The sequence below is a fragment of the Camellia sinensis genome, chromosome 2 (genome assembly GCF_055761805.1).
Source record: "Camellia sinensis isolate YWXY chromosome 2, ASM5576180v1, whole genome shotgun sequence".
In the NCBI taxonomy this organism is placed as follows: Eukaryota; Viridiplantae; Streptophyta; class Magnoliopsida; order Ericales; family Theaceae; genus Camellia; species Camellia sinensis.
This window is the reverse complement of record NC_138962.1, coordinates 172,729,445-172,743,497: the sequence shown is the minus strand read 5'-3', so window position 1 is coordinate 172,743,497 and position 14,053 is coordinate 172,729,445. Positions and strand designations below refer to the sequence as shown.

At 45.3% G+C, this 14,053-nt stretch overlaps 1 pseudogene; it reads left to right on the top strand.

Moving 5' to 3' along the window:
* LOC114264280 (protein neprosin-like) overlaps window positions 1-14,053 on the top strand; it is a 103,221-nt pseudogene that overhangs the window by 56,183 nt on the left and 32,985 nt on the right.

Genomic DNA, 14,053 nt, shown 5'->3' with positions numbered 1-14,053 from the left:
TTTGAGTTAGGGGTGGTTTACCCCCTTTGGTAGCTTGTTTTTCCTTGTTTTGTGCCATCTTTTAAGGCCTTTGAGACCATCTCTTTTTGGCCCTCTCACCACTGAAACTCAGAGGAATTTTAGTTGTAAAAAAGTGGTTTTGAGGTCCCAAATGGGTGGGGGTGGTCCCCCATCCTCTTCTCTTGTTTGCATGTGATGATGGCCCTCCAAAAGAGCATGTGTTTCTACTTCTTAGTGGCTTTTTTTGGGCTCATTTTTGTGACTTTTCAGACTTGCCATAACTCTTTTTTTGGTTGCCTTGGTCACCTCCTGCATACTTCTTGTACTTGTAGTGTAATCCTACTTGTAACCTTGCAAAGTAGCATTTCTTTGTGCTTTGAATTGGCTCCAATTCAGCATGTTTTTAGCCATTATTTACCATGTCATAACTCTGATTGGTGTTGGTTTGGTTGCCTCTTCCATGCTCCTTGCACTTGTAGTGCAATTTTGTTCACTAGCCTAGTGTATTTGGTGTTTTAGCCTATTGATCTAGCATGTGTATGCTTTACTCTAGTACATTTTGGGCTTTGATTTAACATGCTTTAGGTCTGATTTGAGTGGTCTTGGTCATGCATGCTTGGCTTTGCATAGCTATAGTGCATTTGGCTTTGCTAGCCTTAAGCTTTGAGACCTCTAGCATGTCATATTTGAGCTTGTCTTTGGCATGGCATGGCAACATTTGGCATATTATTTCAGACCATATACCTCTGCTATATTCTCGTATTTATCAGCCCTTTGTTGTGTTTGAGGGTTGAGCCTTATGCTTCACTTATAAGCCAATATGTATGCATGGTTGCCTAAGCTTTTGGGGCTACCATTTCAGCATGTTTTTGGTGTTATTTTACCATGTTACAACTCTAATTTTTGTTGGTGAAGTCACCTCATACTTGGTTTTGGCATGTTGTGGCATTGTTTTGACCTGCCTTGGGACTGTTTTGAGTCATCTTGGCTCTTTGGGGCTTGCTTGATACGGTTATGGTGCAAGTACCTTAGTTAGTCTTGAGTTTTGAGCACCCTACTATGCTATATTTGTGATGGTTGCATGTTTGGGCATCGTTTAACATGTTATTTCAGAGCATGTACGTGTGTCATGTTCTCACTTCTTTCATTCCTTGAGAGCTTTTGAGAGTTGTGTCTTTGTGTATTATTAATGAGCCATCAAATGAGCATGTTCTCCTTGTGTTATATGCCTTGATCTTAACATATTTCAGCCATTGTTTGGGCATGTTTGACCTCTGTCCGGGGTTGGTTTGACCATTTGAGATTGACAGTGCATGCCTCATGTGTAATATGTTTCATTAGCTTTGTTGCCTTATCTTTTAAACATGCCACGCATGCATTGCTTACATGATAAAGTCTTGTGCATGTCACTTTAGCATTGAAAGTTGATCATCTTGTTTACGTTGCATGTGTTTGGATTGGACGTTAATCCAAACACGAGGAATTTCGCACATTTCATACTTAAAGTGATGATACGTATAACATTTCTTGGTCGCCGACCCTCTTGATCAAGCATGATAGAGGTGGAGGCCCTTATGTGTTATTTGTGCATTCATTGACATTGACTTGTGCAAACTTGGCTTCTCGGCCATTGTACGTTGCGATGCTCGGTTGGTGGCCCGAGAGTCAAGTATTTCACTTCGTTGAGCTTGAGAAATGATTGGGAGGGTGGTTGTGCACACATATCTTGCAAATACACTGCTATGCCCCTTGTTGTTCTCTGTTGCAGCAAAACTGGAGCTTGGCAAACTAACTGGTCGGCTAACCAGTAGGGGTGGTCGACCGACCACTTTTTGTGGTCTACAACCAGTTGTTCTGGTCTACAACTCCATTTTCTGGTCGGCAGCCCACCAGGAGGTCCCCATGTTGGAGCAGAAGCAATCTAGAAGTTAGTGCACTTTTCAGAGATCAAATCAAATGCAAACAGAGGCAATTCTAGGCATAGCCATGGATTTCCGAGCGAGGCGATCGAGCATGCATGCACGCTTCGCCCCGAGGACCTCTTTTAACTACTTTAGCTGCTTTACTTAGTTGGCTAATTCGTCGGTTTTGTACTTAATTAGTTAATGTGCTTAGTTAATTGATTTGTTTTGTAATAATTAGTTTAATTAGCGTAGCTAGTTAGCTTATTATTTGGACCCTCCTTCGCGAGGGCAATGTTGTAATAAGTGTGCGCGTGTTTGTGCATGTCTTCCAACCCCACGTCTTTCTCCCTTTTATTTAACTATTTTCGATGGTTAGATCAGGACACGTTTTGATTAGCATACCTTATGCTTTGCATGTGTGCATCATTCATTCGTATTGCATGCACCGGGCTCGGCGCATCATTCAAACTGCATTGTACTTCAATATCTATTTGAATACGTGTATCAAGTGTTGCATTCATATGCCATCTTAGATAGCCAAGCCTACATGGTTGCATTTTGCATGTGTTGTATTAGGCACTATTGACACAGCTAGGATCATGCACTAATTACTAACTAGCTTCTGTTTTGGCTTGGAGTACACTGTAAGTGTTTATGCTTTAGCATCCTTGCATGTGTGTAAGTGACTGCCATGATAGCATGCTTTCCATGAGGCTATTTGCTAAAGTGCTTAACTGCATGAATGCCTGTGGATGAAGGCTTCATTGCTTGAATTGGAACAATTCATTGAAATGTGAGTTTTAAGCCCACTTGAAATGGCAAATCATCATGTTTTAAGCCCACCTTGTTTGGGGGCAAATCCGCGCTTTAGCCTACTTGCGAGTAGCAATTCCAAACCATTTTCGAAAAACAAGCATGAGATGTTTTGTTCCAATTTGAGTGATTGAGTCTTTACTTGTATGTTGTGCACATCACATAGTAATTTAGCTAATAATCAAACAAAAACACTTGTGTTTTCAAAACAACATATCATGATTAGTAGAGGCCGATCCTTTGATCGGGCGAGTAGGGGTGCTCATTTCATGACCTTTCCCCCTCGTACCCAAGTTCCTGAGCCGAAGCAACTTTGGTGATGACGGACACGTGGCCTTAGGCATGAGTCAGGGTTTCCTAAATTTCCCAAAACAAAATATTTAGGTGGCGACTCTGAAATCTGGCAAAGCAGTCCATACTTGGTGCTCTTTGATTAAAATCGGGTTTTCATAACGATTTGCCAGATTTGGACTCTTTGGTGATTTATCAGTCTTACATTGCACTTTGTGAGATTAGATTCAGAACCATGACAGGAGTCCGAAATCTAGTAGCTAGAACCCAAATCCGTGCCCTCTCCGAAAGGGGGGGCGTGCGGAGGAAGTTCGGGCAGTCTGCAGTTTCTGGCGACTCTGTTAGGGATTTAGAGAACTTGACTCGAACATCCTGATATGTTGCTTTGTTTACACTTATGTATTTTTTTGTATTGCATTTGCATTGGTGAGCCTAGGATACTGTGTTTGCCATTTTCTATTCTTGAATGGTTTGCCGGAGGCTTCCTTGGAAAAGCGTGCCATAAGGCTAACCTGTTACGGGCCCTGCCACGATGGGAACACAAATCTCGATTTTTATCGAGGCACCCTTTTTTGACCATTCGACCTAGTTGCATATCGAAAGCCATAGTGACCATTCCAAACTAGGACAGGTTACTTACCCGATTGTAGGTTGTTTGAAACCATTGCGTGCGTAGTGAAATCCTAGCTCCTGACAAAATAGGACAGGGAAAACCTACCCCAACATAGGGATGTTTGGGCTCTTACTTGCTTGATATGTGCTGTCAGGAATGTGTCTCTACAGGTTGTATGTATCAGTTTGCAAGTCTGGGTATCAGTCTGAGGACATCAGTATTTAGGGTATCAAATTTGAGGCAGTGATTTGGGGGCAGTGATCAGTGTTGAGAACAGTGTGTTCAGCTTACAATATCAACTGTGTGTCGTGTTTATTTAAGCCAAAATGCTGTTCGTTTTTTTTTTTTGCTTGTTGTTTCCTTAATTTGCTTTATTTATCTTTTTGCAAGGTACTATAGCATCATTGCTTCCGAGGAGGCAGTTTCCCCCAAAGCACTCTGGGTTAGAGGTAGAAGGCTTCATCAATCCGAGGATCTAGTTGACAGACAAGTAGTGTTCTTTTCATTACCCCCGATTACAAGGCGGAGAGCAGTTAGGCAGGGAATATCAGTACAACAGTCGTTGGTTCAGCGATCATTGTCCACCCCACCAGTGAGTAGTCGGGCTGAGGTTTCCATTTCTACCACAAAAAGAGATACACCTTTTCAGTTAGATCAGCACCTTATGGCAGGTATGGAGGACATGATGCGTTAGTTCCAAGAGACCATGCAAGCCATGCAGTGGGATGCTGCCCGCCAGGCGGAGGTTACTGCACGTCATGCAGAAGTGGTAACTCAACAGGTAGAGTTGATTGCCAGGCTCTAACAACAGCAGCAACCACAACAAGCGGGAACGTCTGCTTCGCATCCACCCCCGCCCCCACCTAGAGTTCCAACACTTGGGGATACTGCAAACGTCCAGGAAGATACGGACTTGCCAACAGGGCCAGTCCCGCCACCAGTTTTACCACAGACTTCAAAGACACCGGCCTTCTCAATAGATACACCGTTTGAATCTAAGATGGACCCAACCTCTTTGAAGATGAGTAAGCTTGAAAAGCTATTTAAACGGGTCCAGGGGGTCAATTGCATTCCAGACATAGACGATGGTTACAATGATTCGGCGGTAACATTGTCGGACAGATTCAAGATGCCCCACATAGACCATTTTGACAGCTCGAGCGATCCTATGGTTCATCTGAGGCTATTCTCGGATATTTTACGCCCGATGGGCTTGACGAGACTCCAGAAACTATCACTCTTTGGCAAGACCCTATCGGGTATTGCGCCCATTTGGTACGCCAAGCTGGAGGACTAAGTGAAAAGGAGCTGGGAGGAAATGGCTGAGGCCTTCGTTGCATAATATTCATATAACACCCAGATTGAGGTCACGACCCCTGATCTTGAAGCGACCAGGTAAGGGCCGAAAGAAGGCTTTTCTGACTTTGTCACTTGATGGAGGGCTAAGGCCTCCATGATGACAACTCGGCCACTTGAGAAGGATCAGATAAGCATGGCTGTGTGCAACCTCCAACCCAAGCTAATGCAAAAAATGATCGTCTTACCCCTTCCCACCTTTGTTGATTTACAAGAGATTGGGGTACAGATTGAAGATGCCATGAAGTAGGGTCTGATCGACCAAGACAGGGAACAGCCCAATAGGGCATTTACACACAGTTCGAATGTAGGCACGAGTAGTGCTGCAGCTGCCAGGACTTCTGATGTGGGCATGGTCACTACCACCATTCCAAAAACAGCTACAGCTACCCCCTTCACCGGTGCGTTCGGTACTAGCTCACAAACAGCCAAATACCCAGCCCGGGGCCAGAGGACTTTTACCCCGTCATATATGCCTTTGTCCAAAGCCCTTGGGGTTCTAATTAGAAAGGGGCATCTGAAGCCTCTGGAACCGCGCCCACTACCAAATAACCTCCCACCAAGCCATAACCTGACCAAATATTGTGCCTTTCACCAACAACACGATCATGACACCAACTCCTGCTACAGACTGCGTCATGAAATCCAAGATCTTATTGATAACAAGGTGATTGCACCTCTCGAGAAGCCAAATGTCACCATTACCGCACTCCCACCACATAACCAAGCTCCACCACCCAAGCATATGAACTTGATCCAAACCACGGCCATTCCATATGACCCAAGCATATACATCACACCCTCCCACCTACCCAAGCCTGAGGTGTTCATCCCAGACAGCACGGACTTGTGCATGTTGAGCATCTCCCGAACCCAACCTGAACTGGTGGTGGTGACTGTCGAAGAAAGAATCAGGATGACTTTGGAGGCAAATGGGAGTGTTGATTCAAATGGGATCTGGGAGCTTTATTGAAGGAGCATACAACCCGAGTGGTTGTATCGTATCGTCAGATTAGGCCAAACCGAAGGTAGAGTTGCCGGTTGGGGCAGAGATCAGTATGGTTCGAGAAGATGGACCAAGTCAGGGGTTAGATGACCTAGTAGAGCTGGAAGAGGATATTGCCAATCTGCAATTCTTTGAAGAGCAGGATCCAAGGGATGTGAACATCAATTGGTTCAACTTGGATGGATCGGCAGAAAATACTGGGTGGCTCAGCAACGAGCCAAATGTTGTTGAGGCGCTTCAGCCAAAACAGGGGCAATCGGAAGCTGGGATATCAACAATGGCCGGAATGGCCGAGAATCTGGGAGTATCGCCAGAGAGCACTGGTGCAAAGAATTTTGCTCGGGATTCAGGCAGTTTGAATACAGTAGACACTGAATAGGAGGCTGCATTAAAGTGACTTGAGCAAGAAAAGATCGAGGATCTTGAGAGGGCTAGGAAGGCCAAAGTCCCTGCGGGGACGAAATGTGCTGTGAGCACTGAAATAGTTACTACGGAGCCGGACAGTTGTCTGTCGGTTGCCGATGGCATGTGGTGGGAAGACGACGACTTGCGTCTTGCCCACACGAACGAAGATTGGGGGCAGAACTAACCAGATGATACCTGGTATGTTGAGGAGGTTGATCATATGACCAGGATTGGGCGGTATTTCAAGCCCCCACACCTGGACCAGCCGGAGCCGTCCGGGAAGGACAAAGAGGCAGAGAGGCAGAAAGAAAAGCTGCTAGAGGAGGAGGCTGTACTGACACAGCTAATGAAGATTCAAGTAGACATCCCCATCTGGGGACTGCTTATGGCCTCAAGAGTTCACAGACAAGCTGTCCTTTCTGCCATGGACAAGGCAAAACTTTCAATTGATACCACACCCAAACAGTTGGTAAGGCTGGTTTTCCAGGGAGGAGCTTTCCCGACCTTGACCTTCACCGACAAGGAACTACCGCCCGAGGGCTCAGATCATAACAAACCACTCTACATCTCTGTAGAGTGTAGAGAAAAGTGGATACTGGTGGTTTTGGTCGACACGGGATCCGCAATCAATGTATGTTCGTCGAGAACGGCGTATGCTATCGGGGTTGAAGCCCGCAGATTTCGCGCCAAGAGCCCAGGTAATTCGGGCCTATGATAACACCAGTCGAGAGGTGATGGGGACCGTACGGATTAAGACTCAGGTTGGTCCGGGACAGCAGGACATTGAGTTCCATGTCTTGGATGTTCTCGCAACCTTCAATCTACTCCTTGGGTGGCCGTAGCTGCAGCAAGTGAAGGTCGTCTATTCCACCTTACACCAAATGCTGAAGTACCCCCACGAGAAGGGGGTAGCAATCATTTTTGGAAATTCTTTAATACATCTGTCGCCAGAGGTTTCTACACCAGTTCTGGAGATTGAGCATGGCATGGAGGATGTATTTTTGTCAGGATTTACCCTAGCTGAGGCTTAGGTTGTACAAGATATATTAGCTGTTGATGAGGGGCTATACGTCAGTGTACAGTTTGTCTACCTTATGAACAAGCTTCAACACATGCCCAGAATGGGATTGGGACGAAGTGGCCGGAAGGGCATCGCAGCATTGGCTGAAGTGCCCCATAACCCATATACCTTTGGATTAGGTTATCTGCCTACCAAAAAGGATTGGGCGAGGAAAGGAAGAGAGATGGCCGGAAGAGCCAAGGAAAAGCAAGCCGGGAAGCACTACGAGTTGGTGCACAGGCTTATCTAGCGGACCTTGAACGGACGCTTTGTCCGGGAGGGGGAAGACTTCCTGTTTTGCTGCTTTCCGGAGCCTTGGTTGAATTTAGAGAAGCGGCGTTTGCCTGGCTTCGAAATCTATTTTGATCTTCAATTATCCGGGGATGAAGTTGCCGAAGAGCAGACAGACCCACCAGCTGAGGCTGAGCAGTGCAAGGATGAGGATTCTGAGAGCACAGAAATTGAGATGGGGGTAGCACTGGCTTGTCTCCTCTCAGATCCTCAAATCGTACCGAAGTGCTTGGGGGATAACTTCTCAGTTTCCATGATCAGGGATGAAGCAACTGTGGGCCCCATCTTCAGGCATTCTCGATGCATCCATCGCACCCTCCCTCGTCTAGCAATACGAGAAGGGCTTTTTATCTAGTAGTTCTAGGTCAGGTAGTGAACCTGAATCTGATTCCACAGAGTCTGTGAAGTCGGAATCAGATTCCATCCGAGTCGGAGTTCGGTATTCTTGGGGGTGATAACCCGGATGCCACTGTCCTGTCCAGGTTGTCATTTTCATTTTCCTTTGAGTCTGTTGTAACCGAAGAATCAGACAATCTTGAAGTTGCTAATGAGAATGGTGCTGCTGTAGCTTTTGAGTACTTTTCTGTGCCTTTAGTTTATTGTATTAATCAGGACTTTCAAAATTTTGATGAAAACGACGAGGAAGAAATTCCTCCGGTTTTACAATGTTTGATTGATCAAGAGCAGGAGAGGTTTGTAAAACCTTTGGTTGATGAAATCACCTCAATTAACGTTGGTACTAAGAAGGATCTACGGCCGGTCCAGATTGGGTCCACGTTGTCTTCTAAGGAACGCGAGCTCTTAGTCGCTTTATTAAAAGATTTCAAAGATGTTTTCGCGTGGTCCTACGAAGACATGCCTGGAATCGATCCTGAGATTGTGCAGCACCCGGTCCCACTTAACCCAGAGGCCCGACCTGTTAAGCGGAAGCTCGGAAGGATCCGCTCGGACTGGGCCCTGAAAATCAAAGAAGAGGTTACCAAGCATATTGACGCAGGGTTCTTGTTAGTATCTGAGTATCCAACTTGGCTGGCCAATATAGTTCCGGTGCCGAAGAAAGACGGCAGAATTCGAGTATATGTGGACTTCAGGGATTTGAACAAAGCCAATCTGAAGGATGACTTTCCTCTGTCGCATATCGACGAATTAGTGGACTTCACTGCTGGGCATGCGCTGCTCTCATTCATGTATGGGTTTTCAGGCTACAATCAGATTTTGATGGCACCCGAAGATAGGGAGAAAACTACTTTCATTACCCCGTTAGGGACTTACTGTTATAGGGTGATGCTGTTCAGTTTGAAGAATGCTGGGGCTACGTATCAACGGGCAACGACCACAATTTTGCACGATATGATCCACAAAGAGGTTGACGTGTACGTGGACGACATGATTGTCAAGTCCAAAGAAAGAGAGGGCCACTACACCGCCTTGCAGAAATTCTTCCAACGGATCAGAGAGTATCGATTGCGGCTGAATCCTCAGAAATGTACATTTGGTGTTACAGCATAGAAAATGCTGGGGTTCTTGATCACACAAAGGGGTATCGAGGTCGATCCTTCTAAAATCAAGGCCATCTTAGAAATGCCACCACTGAGGACTGAAAAGGAGGTGCAAGGCTTTCTAGGTAAAGTGCAATTCATAAGACGATTTATTGCAAAATTAACCTTGACTTGTGAACCATTGTTTGGTCTCCTGAAGAAAGGGAAGAAGTTCCAATGGGACGACCGATACCAAGTAGCTTTCGAGCAGATCAAGCAATATTTACAGAACCCACCTGTGTTGTCACCGCTTGAGCCGAGAAAATCGTTGATTCTGTACCTGTCAGTGACCGAAACGCTGATGGGCTGCATGCTTGCACAGAAGTCTGAGGACAAAGTGAAGAAGGTTATCTACTACCTGAGAAAGAAAATGCTAGATTACGAGACCCGCTACACTCCGCTGGAGAAGGCTTGTCTGGCCTTGGTATGGGCTACCAGGAAGTTGAGGCACTACATGTTAGCTCACTCTGTAATACTGGTTTCGAGATTAGATCCCATCAAATATTTCTTCGAGAAACCAACACTTACGGGTAGGCTAGCCCGTTGGTTGTTTCTGCTTTCCGAATTTGATCTGAAGTACATGACGCGTAAGTCGATGAAAGGGAGAGCGATAGTGGAGTTCCTAGCCGATCACCCAGTGGACGAGGATGAAGCAGTTATATATGTTCCCAGACGAGGCCATTCTGCATGTCGAAGAAGAGACTTGGACGATGTACTTTGACGGAGCGTCAAACCAGTACGGGTATGGGATAAGGGTGTTGCTGATATCACCCGACAATTTCCGTATACCGTTAGCATTCAAACTCCGGTTCAAAGTATCGAACAATGAGGCAAAGTATGAGACATGTATTGTTGGACTGGAAGCCACCCTAGAACTAGGGGCAAAACGGTTGGCTGTCATCGGGGACTCGAACCTTGTCGTATCTCAAGCTAAAGAAGATTGGAAAGTTAAAGAAGAAAAGATGAAGATCTATCATCGGGCCTTGGACATTCTGATCCCTCAGTTTGAAAAACTGAACTTCGCTCATCTATTAAGAGAGAACAATAGGTTCGCTGATTCATTAGCAACTCTATCTTCTATGATAGGCATCCCTTTTGGAGTCCGGATGCGTCCGATCATCATTGAACATAAATTCATGCCGGCCTACGAGCTAATTGCTGCCATAGATGAGGTACAAGATAAGAACCCTTGGTATTACAGCATCTGGAACTTCCTGGAAAAGGAGGCATATCCACTAGGGGCAAATGGCAAAGATAAGAGGGCAATTCGAAGAATGGCTGCTCAGTTCATCGTCTGCAGGGGTACACTGTACAAGCGGGGTCATCTCGGGATGCATAAGCTATGTGTTGATGCTGAAGAATTCAAGTGTCTGATAGAGGCCATCCACGGAGGAGAATGTGGAGCGCACATGAGCGGGGTGATGCTAGCCCGAAAGATCCTTAGACAGGGTTATTATTGGTCAACCATGTCGGAGGATTGTATTGGTTTTGTCCGGCGATGCCACAAATGCCAGATCCATGCAAACCGCATGAACATTCTGCCGTCGAAGCTGTACAACATGACTTTGCCATGGTCTTTTTCAGTCTAGGGGATTGATGTAATTGGGCCTGTCACACCAAAGGGGTCCAACAGGCATGAGTATATTCTGGTAGCGATGGACTACTTCACAAAGTGGGTTGAGGCCCAATCTTACGCGGTGTTGAAGGCATTACACGTTGCTAAGTTCATCAGGAAGAACATTATCTATCGCTATGGGGTCCCGAATGATATTATTTCGGATAATGGTTCCCACTTCAAGAATGAGGTGATCGACTTGTTAGAGAAATACAACGTGGCTTTTCATAAGTCATCTATATATCGGCTGCAAACCAACGAAGCTATTGAGGCCGCCAACAAGAACATTAAGCACATTCTGCAGAAGATGGTGGAAACGTACAGGGATTGGCCCGATAAGCTGCCATTTGCTCTTTGGGGCTACCAGACTTCAATTCTAACTTTTACTGGGGTAACTCCATATTCCTTGGTTTATGGGATGGAGGCTGTTCTGCCTATCGAAGTTGAGGTTCCGTCATTACGGGTATTGGCTGAGTGCCAGATTACTGAGGCAGATTGGTAGCAGAGCAGATTCGAAGAACTCATGCTGTTTGACGAGAGAGGGTTGAAAGCACTGTATCACGTCCAAGGGCATCAACAAAGAATTGCCAGGGCTTTCAACAAGAAGGTTAAGTCCAGGAATTTAAAGGAAGCGGATTTGGTGCCCAAAGACAACCGAGCTCCCATCCACTACCCTAGGGGCAAGTTCAGACCTAATTGGACTGACCCTTACCTCATCAAGTCAATTTGGTCGGGTGGAGCTGTCGTTCTGATGGACCTAGATGGCCTAGAGTTCTCCCAACCGATCAACATGGACAAGTTGAAGAAATATTATCCCTGAGTGGCTCGCTAGGTCGAAAACCCGAAAGGGCGACCTAGGCAAAAGTTAGAGCATGAAAAATTTGAAATAATAAAAACTGAGCTCGCAAGGTTGAAAACCCAGAAAGGGCGGCCTTGGCAAAAGTTAGAGCACAAAAGGAGAGAGTTAATACACGAGTGAACCTGAACTGAACTACGTAAGGCTTGATTCCCATCATCGGGATACGTAGGCAACTTCATTCTGAAGTCTAGCCATAAACACTTCTAATTCAACTTTTTCCATGTGATCATGTTGGTCATCTTTGTCTATTCTGCATCCAAGAGCTCGGTTGTGATCTCCAGTGCAGTGCTGTTCAGACTAGGGGCAATTTTCCGGTTGCTTGGACCTAGGGTTGTATATCTCAGTGATAGATCTTGGGTGTGTCTAGTTTTGATCCGTATCGAAAATGGTTTTGAAAATTTTTAATAAAAGTGGATTTTGTTCAAATTAATCTTTTTACAACTTAGACCATTTTTGGACCAAACGGAAAATTTTCAGTACCCACAACCTTCAATTACATTGATTTCAGTACAGAGTTCTCCTACTCTTGAATACAAATTGAAGTTACTTTTATCACATTCATAAAGAAAACTTGAAAGTACTGATTAAAGCAAATAAACTCGGGGCATTGTCAGGTGTTCTTGCGCCCCCTCCCAGAGCTTGTGGAAGCCTTTGATGCCAAAGTTGGCCAGAAGTTCTCTCTTTCTCTATGCTGTGGCATACCGGGCTAGCTGTGAGCCTCAGACTGGAAATGAAGCAGGGTATTCTATCCCATCTTCCGGGCAGATCTGATCATGTCCAAATTGGCGCCAGAATCGGAATGGGAAGTAGAAAACACAGTGTGTCAGGCCAATCAGCTAAATCCCGGGTTGGCGAGACATGTTCTAACTCATCTCCGGCAGATTGAGCCAGGGGCAGTGCCAAGTAATGTCGTCAGCAGAAAGGTTAAACATCCATTAGCACCACCATCCCTTGTATGGGACATCGACTAGTAGTTGTCGGAAGAAATAGCCGCGTGCTGAGTATACTGAGTATGTGTCCACTACTTTCAACTTATTCATTAGCCATATCTGGGGAGGGATGAAAAAATGAGAGAGATTAACGAATAGAGAGGTGTGCGTGGAGAGAAAAGTGTGAAAAGGTTTTGAGAGAAAAACAAAGCCTGAGGGTCGATTGATGTGAGAAATACACATGTGAGAAGGGTGGGAAACATTACATGCAGTAGTAGTGGACTCCCTGCGAACCTAGTCGTCTCCCGGCGATGGAAGGCATCCTTTTTTTTAGAGCCCCTAGCCTTCTGGTATGCTAAGAATGCTAAAAAAAAAAAAAAAGTTTGATTCTACTTCGGTTGCGTTCTGTTGTCCTGTTTAACAGTTGTATTTGTTTATCGAGTTGTTGCAATTTGTTTATCGCGCTGTCATTGTTTTGCTTATCGAGTTGTTCTTTAAGTTGTTTTGTTATGTTTGTTGTGTCAGTTCACTACCTGACTTTCCAATGTACAAATGTTCAAATGTTCATCACTCTCATTTTGTGTAAAATGGTGCGGTGCGATACTCAGAATACACAGAATACAAAATGCAACACTTTTTGAATAATAAAAGTTGTTTTCATTCCCATCATGGTTTCTTTTCGAGAAAAGTACAAAGTTTTGAGGAAAATAAAACTGCCTAGGCTGTACAATGTGCTAACATTACTAGCAAAAAGAAAACAGAGCAAAAGACAAGAAGGAAAATCGGAGCATCTGAGTGTGTTTCAACTTCAGCAAATTCCGAGATTGCATTCCGAATGCACCTCCACAAGCCTTGCCAATGCTTCGAAGCATGAGTGTGCCTCTACCTCAAACTCAAGCTTAAGTCTGCTTCGAGCCAGCATGGCGATCAGAAGTACTCTCCCTACGTACATGCCTTGCCAGGGTCATCTTGGCTGTGTTTGCAATGAGTTCCTAGGAGACCACCTGCGACGGTAGAAACTAGAGTTCGGATGGCTGATGCCTAGAACGCAAAGGTTCAGGATTTTCGAGATAAAAGTCTGGTTTAAATACCCAGGGGTATATCCCCGGCTTGAAATCTGTATGGCAGCCCCATAGATTGAGATAGCATGTATGCGCCTCAATTCTGGATACTTAACCAAACTAGTCTATCACCCCGTTGGAGAATAGGGAAAGTTATGAATATGATTAGGAAGAAAAGCGGCATCCGTGGCTTTTACATGCGGAGGCTACCTCTTGTCAGCATTTCAGGACCTTTATACTGTGAGTTGAAGGTAAGAGTTCGAAGAACACGAGGTAAGTGCTCGAAGAACACATGGGGGATCCCCGTCGGAG